Here is a 12,850-nt window from a genome sequence, read left to right on the forward strand (position 1 = left end):
AAGGGGCCAAGGGGTCGGGTCGTTACAGGACCAACCACAAGAAGAGAAGAGAGGAGGCAAGGCTTAAGTTGTATGTCTCATGAGGCACCCTCTTCTTCTCTTTTATAATCCTTGGTCATGGCAAAAAAGGAAAGTTTTAAACATAATTAAAACTTCCTTATTTATGGCCTCCCTTTAAAAAAGGAAATTTTTACAACAATTAAAATCTCTTTCTTTTAAATTTCGTATTGTACATGACAACAAAAGGAAAGTTTTAAAATTAATCTCTTTCTTTTAAAACATGTAGACAACTACAAAAAAAGGAAAGATTAATTAAAACTTTTCTTGTTAAATCATGGTTACAAAAAAAAAATTTATCAAAAATTAAAATCTCTCGTTTAGATAACTACAAATAAGGAAAGATTTTAACAAAATTAAAATCTCTCTTTAATCCTTTGTAGATAGCTATAAAAGGAAAGATTTTAAAAATTTAAAACTCTCTTTTAAAACCATGAGAATGACTATAAAAGGAAAGTTTTTAACACAAAATTAAAACTCCCTTTTATTTTTATGTGGTCGGCCCCTAGCTTGGACACCAAGCTTGGCCGGCCACTACTTGGCTCCAAATTAATGCTTGGCCGGCCCCCCTTGCTCCAAGCAAGGATGTGTCTGATCCATTACTTGGGTAAGAAGTGGACTTTGTGGATACAAGGATTTATAGAGGCTACAACAGAGACCGAGAGGAGAAATTAGTTTTAGTCTCCCGATGAGCTTGAGCTTCCTGTGTTCGCCCCGAACATTCAACTCAAGTTCATCAATAATAACTCATACCACTAAAGAGTTATTATTAAACTACCGCACCAATCCCAAATTACATTATGGGCTCCTTCTTATTATGAGTGCATTAATCTCCCTGTGTTTAATATATCGAATGCCCACTAATTAAATGAGTTACCGACAACTCACTTAATTAATATTTAGCTCCAAGAGTAGTACCACTCAACTTCATTGTCATGTCGGGGGACTAAGTCCACCTGCAGGGTTTACATGACAATCTTTATCAGCTCCTCTAGGGGATATCATCAACCTAGATTACTAGGACACAGTTTCCTCCTATAATCAACAACACACTATATAAATAATATTATTTCCTAACTTATCGGGCCTATTGATTTAACGAACTAAATCTCACCCATTGATAAATCAAAGAAATAAATACTAAGTATGCATACTTGTTATTATATCAGGATTAAGAGTACGTACATCCATAATAACAGAGGTTTTGTTCTTTTATGTAGTCAGTATAAAAAGAAACAACCTCAAATGGTCCTGATCAATACACACATAGTGTACTAGTGTAATTTTATAGTTAAGATAAACTAATACCAAATTACACTACAACTACTTCAATGGTTTGTCCCATTCCATCTTGGTTGTGAGCTACTATTTATAATTTATAAGAAACTGATAACATGATCTTCTGTGTCACACCAAACACCATGTTATCTACAATATAAATTAAATGGACAACTGCTTTTAACATAAATGCAGACATTTGACCAATGTGATTCTTATTTCAAAATAAATGTTCATACAAAAAGCTAGGCTTTTAGTATACATCCCAACAAGGGCGATCTTCATCAGGACATTTCTGGCCTCCTCAGCAGAACCAGAAACAGCCTGCCAACGATATTTGCTACACTCGATGCGGGTCCAGGGATCACATCACATCAGCTTGCACCTTGGGACAGTTAGTTTGCTACTATTGCAAACTGCCTGGACACATGAGCCGAGATTGTTCGCTAAAGGCTCAGCACGTGGCTTCCGGAGTCGCTGTTCAGGGAGGACAGTTTGGTCAGACAGGGACTCAGCGAGGGGGCAGAAGGACCAATCTTCGCATCGTCAGTAGCAGACAGCTTCCCCTGTTGTATCTGCATATAGCATGTATGGACAGGAGCACTCCAGTACTCTTATGGTATCCCAAAGCTCTATTCCGGGACCTCAATATCTGACGCAAGGGCAGTATCAGCTACAACCCTAGCCATTGGTGCAGTACCAGTCACAGCCTCAACCCCTAGTGCAGTATCAGTCGTAGCTCGGCCACTGGTTCAGTACCAATCACAGCCCCAACCACTGGTTCAGTACCAGTCGCAGCCCCAGCCACCAATTTAGTACTAGTCGCAGCCCCAGCCACCGATTCAGTACCAGTCGCAACCCTCATATCCATCTCTGGCTCAGTATCCAGCACCGTCTCAGTGGCAGGCTCAGGCTCAGACGTTGCAGCCTTTGGCAGTGCTACCACCTCCACCCCCGTCAGAGACCGGACGAATTCACGCGGTTACCATAGAGGATGTAAAGTGGGCCGATGGATCAGTTTTTCGCTGTACGATTTTACTTTATGCATTTTTCGCTGATATACTAATTGATACTGGTAGTTCACATTCCTTTATTTCTCATGCATTTATGAGGGAGATTGGTAGACTACCTATCCTTAGACCGCAGTGACTGACCGTCGCCCTATCGTCCGGTGATGCATTGGATGTCACTCAGGAGGTCAAAGGATGCCCATTGGACTTCGGCAACCATATATTCATTATAGATTTACTAGTACTGGAAATGGTCAAGTTGGACATTATCCTTGGCATGGATTGGATGTCAGCATATCATGCCACAGTTGATTGCCAAACGAGGGTGATCATATTCCGATCTCTGAACCAACCCTCGTGGGATTTAACTGTGTCAGGGATGACGGTATATTGACCATTTCTACGATTCAGGCTTAGAAGCTGTTGTCGCATGGCTGTCCGAGATTTCTATTATCATTAATTAATGTTGACGACAGCCGTAGTTCTCAACTCTCAGACGTTCTAGTGGTCCGAGAGTATATGGATGTATTTCTAGATGAGCTACCCGGCTTGCCTCCCCGAAGGTAAGTGGAGTTTGTGATTGAGCTAATTTCGGGGACCGCGCCGGCATCAAAAGCCCCTTACCATATTGTTGGGATCTAGCGTGCTAAACACGCAAAAGCGCAGCGGAAAAATACTAGATCCTCTTATCCAGCGGATCCATGCGAAGGGAAGAAAATAATTTTCATGATAAATAATCTATGCTAAGATACATAATAGGATTATACCTGTTGGGGTTGCAATGTTGCAAACATAGCCCCACATTGAAAACACATGGGAAAGATCATGAGATTATAAGAGAAAAAGATATCTCCATTGGTATGAGGCCTTTTGGGGAGAGTCCAAGAGCAAAATCATGAGGACTTAGGCCCAAAGTGTACAATATCATGCAATTGTGGAGATATCTAAATTCTTTTCGATCCTATAATTGGTATCAGAGCCCGGACTGCAAGAAGGTTTAACCGCCGACTGTGCATAAGAGCTATGGTCTAATTGAGCCATGTGGATACAATATTGATCTCGAATAAAGAAGTGGGAGCTCCTATGTTCGGATCAAGAGGACCAGACACCAGGTAGGAAGTCCTAGTTGCGGCTAGGCAAGGAAGTCCTAGTAGGTCGGGTGAACCGAGGGGCAGGAAGACCTGGTGGGTCGAAGATCCAACATAGGAAGCCTGTGGTCCTTTGTTTGAGGGGGAGATTGTTGGGGTTGCAAGGTTGCAAACATAGTCCCACGTTGAAAACACATGGGAAAGATCATGAGTTTATAAGAGAAAAAGATATCTCTATTGGTATGAGGCCTTTTGGGGAGAGCGCAAGAGAAAAACCATGAGGGCTTAGGGTCAAAGTGGACAATATCATGCAATTGTGGAGATATCTAAATTCTTTTCGATCCTACAATACCTTTGTTGCGTGCCCTTTGCAATCCTGACAGCAACCTTTTCTTTAGATCCAGATCTCAGCGTGTTCAAGTGTCCGCGCCTCTATGGTATCCACATGAACATATCCTTCATTCGTCCCATGAACGAAGCCTTTGGAGAAGAACCATCTTCTTGTGCTAGCAAGAAGTATGGTTCAGCCATGGAAGAAAATTCGGCCATGGAAGAAGGAGGAAGAAGGAGGAGGAAGATCAAGAGACACCCATCTCATCTAATGAAAAATCTCACCAAAAGCCTATTTATGTTCATCCAATGAATATGAAGGGTTTTTTGTCTCTTTGTATTCCTCTTAATGGGTTAGATTATTATATTGGATTAACCATTAATCCAATAACCCAATAAGTCTAACCCATTGAGTGTAACCCATCAATCCAATTTGTCTAATTCGGATTGAACTCAATCCAATGAGTGGGTTCATTTAATTTGAGTCTAACTCAATTAGTAACCAAAAGGCCTAATCATCTTATGATTGGCTCTTAGGGCTAATTACTAACAATCTCCCACTAGCACTAGTGTCAATCACCACTAAGATGACACCAACACTTTAGATTTACCCATTATTCTTAATATCCTTAGTATTTTATTCAAACTAAAATACCCATCTCCTAACCAATATGTTCTTTGTGTGTGACCCTATAGGCTCTTGTAACGTTGGCAATGTATCCAAATCAACATTTATGATACATAAACAAAGAGTGGCATCTAGCAATGCATCATTGCTACCCAAGTGACGAGAAAGTCGAGATTCAACCTAACCTGTCCGTGGCTATTATCTTGTATGACTCTGCCCCTCTATCCTTGATATCTAGATTAATCAATGAGGTATAGACCATGTCATCTCCTTATCAATCTTTGTGTTTCTTGATCTCCAAGTAGACACACTATACAAATAAGCTCAATATCTCATATTGACTTATTTGAGTATGACCATACATTCCTGTGTCCTACTAATCAAGGGGCCCACAGATATTGCTTCTGTTATATGAAAGGGATAGATCCCATCTACATCACTCACATCCCTCCGTATAATTTATTGCATACCTAGTGATCGACTTTATAGTCCACCCTATTATGGGTGACGTTTGACGATACCAAAGTACACAACTCCTTATGTAGGGAACCGTAGTGATTTCAGGTCTAAGGACTATTCATACCAATAGTCACATGAGAATGTTTATGCCACTCATATAACGATCCATGAAACATCTCATAGCGAGTCAATTCAGTATATATTCTCTAATATATACCCATATGTCAACCTGATATATCATATCCATGACTTGTGATATCAAATCATCTGTTGACCTACATGCTAGTCTCAACGCATTAATATTGTCCTTGTATGTTAATGCTCGACTAGGAATAGTTAAGAGTAGTGTTCTCTACAATATCTCACTATCAATTCAACCAATTGATTATTGTAGATAAGAACCTGTCATCCAAGGACATTATTATATTTATTCATTCGGCACTGAACTGAAGTAAATATAATAACCATAACCTTTGCCTTCTAATGAAATAATGAAATATGATACAAAATGTCCTAAGTCAATCAACTCTTGATTGCCTCTTAGGGCTTACACTAACAATCTCCTTATATCACTAGCGCTAATCACTAAAATATCTCAGATCCATTGACCTAGTGTGACCATCATGCTTTCTTGGTGCCAAAGCCTTGGCCAAAGGATCTATAATATTAGCATTGTTTAGTTATCTGCATATCCTAATATCTCATATATCGAGGATCTCTCTAATGCAATGAAATTATTGTAGTATCCAATACCCAAGACCACCATTTAAGTACAATACATGCCCTAACTACGATCTAGAAACGTCCTTGTCAATTTTAGAAGCTTGCACTACTGTAACCCTTTACAGCAACAGCTGTAACGCTTTACAGCAATAGCTCTTCATCGTCTCCAAAGATCAATAAATAATCTTGAGTCCTTCTCAAGTACTTAAGAATATTCTTGACTGCTATCCAGTGATCTTCACCTGGATCTGACTGGCATCTGCTCATTATGCTTAACGCATACGAGACATCTGGGCGAGTACAAAGCATGGCGAAACTTTTAAGCACCTTGTCAATATATGTACTCTAGCTTAGAACAAGCCATCTCCTGAATCTATCTCTATAGATCTTGATGCCCAAAATATAGGCTGCTTCACTTAAGTTCTTCATTGAGAAACAATTCCCAAGCCAAGTCTTCACTAACTGAAGAGTAGGGATATCATTTCTAATGAGATGTATGTCATCTACATACAATATGAGAAAAATGACTGTGCTCCCACTAACTTTCTTGTAGACACAAAGTTCATCTTCATTCTTAATGAAACCAAATGTTTTGATTGCATCATCGAATCGAAGATTTCAGCTTCTAGAAGCTTGCTTCAATCCATAAATGGATCTTTACAACTTACAAACCTTTCCAACATGCTTTGGATCTACAAAACCCTTAGGTTGTGTCATGTATACATCCTCGAGTAGATTTCCGTTAACAAATGTGATTTTGACATCCATCTGCCAGATCTCATAATCATAGCAAGCATGATCCGAATGGACTTGTGCACCGCAACTGGTGAAAAGGTTTCATCATAGTCTATACCATGAATCTATTTGAATCCTTTAGTCACCAATCTACCTTTGTAGGTATACATATGACCATCCATGTCAGTCTTCACCTTGAAGACCCACTTACACCCAATGGGTTTGATCCCTTCAGGTGGATCAACCAAAGTTCATACTTGGTTAGTGTACATAGATTCCATCTCGGATCTCATGACCTCTAGCCATTTCTCAGAATCTGGGCCCTGTATAGCTTCTTGATAAGATGTAGGCTCATTGAGACCAATAAGCTCTACATCACCATGGTCAGATAAGAGAAAAGAATATCTCTCAGGTTGACGACGAATCTTATCAAATCTGCGTAGAGCATGTGCTACTTGAACAGATTGTTGTTCCACAACCTCTTGTGGTGCAACAAAATCCTGATCCACAACATCTTGTGGTACCTGTTCAATTTCCATCACAGTGTCAGTGCTAGTATCTTGAACTTCTTCAAGATCGACTTCACTCCCACTAGTTTTTCTAGAAATAAATTCCCTTTATAGAAACACACCAGTTCTGGCAACAAACACCTTGCTATGTGTGGGATTATAGAAGTAATATCCCTTTGTTTCCTTGGGATATCCTATAAAATAGCACTTGTCCAATTTGGGTCCTAGTTTATCTGAGACTAGTAGTCGAATGTAATCCTCACAATCCCAAATCTTCATAAAAGACATCTTGGGACTCTTCCCTATCCATATCACATATGGTGTCTTTATGACAGCCTTGGATGGAACTCGGTTAAGTGTGAAAGCAGCTATTTCTAGAGCATGCCCCCAGAAGGAAATAGGAAGATCTGTATGACTCATCATCGATCATACCACATCTAATAAAGTACGATTTCTCCTTTCTGATACATCATTCCATAGTGGTGTTCCAGGTGGAGTGAGTTGAGATATGATCTCACACTCAACGAGATGGTCATGAAACTCTTGACTAAGGTATTCCCCACCTCGATCTAATTGAAGCATCTTAATACTCTTACCAAGTTGATTTTATACTTCATTCTTGAATTCTTTAAACTTTTCAAAGGATTCTGACTTGTGTCTCATCAGAAACACATAACCATATTCACTGAAATTATCAGTAAAAATAATGAAGTAATGTTAGCCTCCTCTAGCTGCTACTCTAAAAGGGTCACATACATCAGTATGTATGAGTCCTAAAAGATCATTAGCCCTTTCGCGGTGTCCACTGAATGGAATCTTTGTCATCTTGCCTCGAAGATAAGATTTGCATACCTCATATGATTCAAAATCAAATGAGTCCAAAATCCATCCTTATAGAGTTAGGATATGCAACTCTCATTTTGTGAACTAAGCGAGAATGTCAGAGATATGTTTGATTCAAATCATTAGACTTGAACCATTTGGTATTTATGTTATAGATTGGGTTGCTAAAGTCTAGAATATATAGTACATTCATAGGATGTGCACTACAATAGAACATTTCATTGAAATAAATGGAACAATATTTGTTCTTTATTACAAATGAAAAACCTTTCTTGTCCAAACAAGAAACCTTTCTTGGTCAAGGTAGGCACATAGCAGCACTCTTTAAGTTCTAAAACAAGCCCAGTAAGCAAAGATAAGGAATATGTTCCTACAGCGACAACAGCAACTCTTGCACCATTGTCTACTCGTAGGTCCACTTCACCCTTTGTCAACACTTTACTATTTCTCAACCCCTGCACATTCGTACAAATGTGAGACGCACATCTGGTATCTAATACCCATGAAGAAGAAATAGATAGATTGATTTCTATAACATATATACCTGAGGCAGAAGTCTCACTTCTCTTCCTTTTTTAGTTCCACTAGGTATACCTTACAGTTCTTCTTCCAGTGTCCGGTCTCACCCCAGTGGAAGCAGGTTCCTTCCTTAGCAACCCCACCATTGGGTTTCAGAGCATGAGTCTTGCCCTTTCCTTTGGCTTGGGTCTTACCCTTACCTTTAGGCTTCCACTTGCCTTTGCCCTTAGACACCATCAAAATGGTACTAGGCTTTGCCTTCTTAAGGTTGAGTTCAGCAGTTCTCAACATGCTCAACATCTTAGGCAGTGGTTTATCAATTTCATTCATGTTGCAGTTCATGACAAATTGACTATAGCTATTAGGCAATGATTGTAAGATAAGATCATTGGCCAATTCTTGGCCTAGTGGGAATCCCAACCTTTGTACATTCTCCACATTCCCAATCATTTTGAGCACATATGCCCTACGGGACTTCCGTCTTGCATTTTGCATTAAAACTGTGCTTTAGAGATCTCAAATCTCTCATGCCTTGCTTGTCCTTGATATAGTTTCTAAAGTGTTCAACCATATCATAAGTATCCATGTTCTCATGTCGCTTCTGAAGCTCAGAGTTCATGGTGGTGAGCATAAGGCATGAAACATCTAATGCATCATCTTGATGCTTGTAAGCATCCCTATCAGCTCTAGTGGCAGTAGCAGGGGGCACTTCAGGAATAGGCTGCTCTATGACGTATAATTTTCTTTCTCTCTTGAGAACTATTCTTATGTTTCTATACCAGTCTAGAAATTAACTCCATTGAGCTTATTCTTATCAAGGACAGATTGCAAAGATAGTGTCTTCTACTTACTAGACGACATGGTGGTCTACAACAATAAAATGCAAAGAAGTATCATACTTAGATCATTTAATTAGGTCTTTAATTAAATGATTCTCCCACTGAATTCTAAAGATTGATAGAAGCAAGTTACTACTAGTTCTATACCCATAAGCAAAGACATTCTAGTGGGACAAGATCCACATTATACCTCATCTTGAGTTAGCTTTGGCTAATCGCCCAAGACTTGTATAAATAGGTAGGCAACGTGTACCAATTGGACAAAATCTATCTTATATTTTTCTTGAGTTAGCTTTGGCTAATCGCCCAAGATTTATATAACTTAGGTAGACAACGTTCACCAATTACATCCAATGTAGCTCTTGTATCCTTAGGTGAACAACACTGTTTGTTCGTTTTCCCATCTTATGAAATTCATATTATAATTCATCTTGAGTTAGCTTTGGCTAATCGCCCAAGACTAGTATAATATGATTTACATCTTATGGGATATGCCTTTAAGTTCTCATTCCAATTGAGATAACTTAATTAAGTCACACTCAAAGGTCGGTAGTCGGACATCACAATTATCCTGTCGCACTCTACCAAGATAAAATGAGCCACTTTGCTTTGGCAAACCTGACTACAGATGATTGAGGTAGTAATGAGTACCAAACTCTGGTAGGCATATGTAAATGACCTAATTACGATAACTACACATGCATCACATACATCATGGCATATATCAACATATACACAAGTTTAAGCGTGACAAGGTTATGGCCCCCATAAACTACGATCTTCTCAAGCCAATGAGAAGAGTGATAAGTCAACCTAGGTCTAAGCCGCTTCTCCAAGCGCTTCCTTGGTTGTCGTGTGTTGTTGTCCTTCCTTCCTTTTTACCCGTCTTCCAAAACACTAACTCTTTCTAATTTTGTACATTACAAAATCTAAAGAAACTTGAGTTACATTCGAGTGTAATCTAATTACAACAAGAATAAAAGGGATGAAGGCATGACACGCGGGCCGTATTATGAATTACAACATTACACACATCCAATCACATTGGCGTTAAAGAGCCATAACCATGCACCATGTCATATCTATTCATAATATTTTATGACATAAAATTTACTATGATTTCAGCAAACAAATTATGAGCCGCAATGCCACGGCAGTCCCGCTAAGTTTATTTTGCATACTCATTTTATGAGTTGCTGCTTTACCCGAGACCCTACTACCCATAATACCAACTATGTTTTGTTCTAAATAAAACACCTCTGGCTGAGACCTTGTTGGTCACACACCAACTATGTTTTGTTCCTAACAAAACACCCCTGGCTGAGACCTTGCTGGTCACACACCAACTATGCTTTGTTCCAAACAAAACACTTATTTCAGTCAAGGCTTAGGATTTGGCCGAGAAACAAAATCTGGCCAAGACTCATAGTCTGGTCGAGATTCACTCTCTTGGCCGAAACCTTGTTTGGCCGAGACTTATAAATCCTTTTGCAAATCATAGTAAACCCTATCAAGTAATTTCTATATCATATATAAAAATTCTAACTCAGCATAGCCCTTCGCAAGTGGCTCTGATACCACTGTTGGGATCTAGCTCACTAAACACACGAAAGCGCAGCGAAAAAATACTAGATCCTCTTATCCAGCGGATCCATGCGAAGGGAAGAAAATAATTTTCATGACAAATAATCTATGCTAAGCTACATGATAGGATTATACCTTTGTTGTGTGCCCTTCGTAATCCCAACAGTAACCTTTTCTTTGGATCCAAATCTCAGCGTGTTCAAGTGTCCGCGTGTAACACCCGAAAATTTCCAAATAAATTATTAGAAATAATCTATTATTTTTCTGGAATTATAGGATATTTTTATGGAATTTTTAGAGTAGCGGAAGTAGCAAAAATAAATAGAAACGTAAAATAGCCTAAGCGGGAATTGAACCCGAGACCTATGAGACCCTATGTCTTATAATAGTAACCAGGAGGCCCCAGCAAGGGTGTGCTGAAAGAAGAGGGAAACAATTATATTTAAGATTGAGTTGGGGTGAAATTAATCACTTAATATAAATGGGAGATTTAAGTGGGGAATGATTTTTATCGATAGTTTCTCTCCCTCAAACCCTCACCCGCCGACCCCTCTCCCTTCCTCATCTCTCGGCGCCAACCTCAGGAAGAACCTAGGGTTTCATCCCAAGGACTATAGGAGCACCTTCCAGCGACAACTTCGGCACGAGAACGCTCCTCTCCGAGAGAAGAGCACGTAGACGCGAGGAGATCGACGAAGGGATCTTTTCCACCGGAAACCTAGCGATCAGATCATAAGGAAATCTAGCACAGGATGTAAGAAACCCCTCACCTGCAGTATAAGTAGCTCTTTTCACGATTTTATGCCTTAGTTTAGTTGTATACAGATTTTCAGCACATAGGGTGTGAATTAGTGCACACCAAATGTTTGACAAAATGTTTAGCTCAGTTAAATGCAACATAGGCATTTTAATAGCTTAGATAAATGCAATAGGAGCATTTTATAGCATACTTAGCCTTGCTACAACTTATATGGGACTACGGTCCAATGGGTGGGCTCCCACAGTCGCCTCTAGGTTCAGATAACCTAGTTCTAGGTTCAGATAACCTAGTTCTAGGTTCAGATAACCTAGTAAGAGTAAGGTAAGGTATATTAGCTACAAATCAGTATTTTACTTTTCAGTGGCACTGTACTGGACTTCAGTTGTCCTTAGGTTGGACTCCCACAGTCGTCCCTAGGTTTAGATAACCTAGTAAACCCTACTAGAATCGAGATTTGCAACCCCGAGTTTAGTTAGGGATGCGCGCATAGCAAGTACAGCTGTCGGGCCCAACAGCAGCATGATTAGTATTTTCATCTATTTATAATAAATAGTTTTTCAAAGCTTCACAATTTAGTAATATGATTACAGTTCAGAATTTGTATTAGCTTAGCATTAGTTTAGTTAACTATTGTATCAGTTTAGTTTTATCCTGTTGATACGAGAAGATATTGCCATGATCAGCTTTTGATTTCTATGTTTTGTATGATAGTATGTCATGCCATGCTCTAACATGTTCAGTATATATATTTCAAATAGTAACTATGAATACTCAATCCAACCGAGGGTTCCTTTTCGAGTAACTCAATTCACATACATCAGTCACATACATCAGTGAACATACATCAGTGAATCCAACCTATAGTTGACTCGATCCAACCGAGTAACTATGAATACTCAATCTAATTGAGTTTGTATTCACCCATGCGTTGATAGGCGGGACCAAGATTGTCCCTCCGTACCCTACCAAGATAATATGTATTGCTCTGCTTTGGCAGATTCAACAATACATGTGATCGAGGTAGTGATAGGTATCACGGCACGGTTAGGCATTTTAGAGTTGGTTCGATCTAGATCTAATCTAATCGAGAAGGATGCATCTTGTGCACGCTTTAGATCTAATCTAATCGCAAGGGTGCATCATGTGCACGACTTAGATCTAATCTAATCGTTAAGGCACTAATTAATTAATTAATTATTAAACAAGCATCAAATACATAACAATTAATTAATTAATCTATTTGTGATTTAGTCATGGCCCTACTACGATCTTCTCAAGCCAATGAGAAGATCGAATTGTCAACCTAGGGTCAACAGCTTCTCCAAGCTCCTCCCTTTGACCACCTTGTGTTGCTCGTGCCCGCCTCGGAACTCCGTCTCGTGTGGACCCTCCACCGCTCCAATTTGTACATTACAATTTGAAACTCGAGTTACATTCGAGTCTAAATCTAATTTACAACCAGAATATAAGAGAGAGGCACGACTCGCA

The sequence above is a fragment of the Zingiber officinale genome, chromosome 6A (assembly GCF_018446385.1).
Source record: "Zingiber officinale cultivar Zhangliang chromosome 6A, Zo_v1.1, whole genome shotgun sequence".
NCBI lineage: Eukaryota > Viridiplantae > Streptophyta > Magnoliopsida > Zingiberales > Zingiberaceae > Zingiber > Zingiber officinale.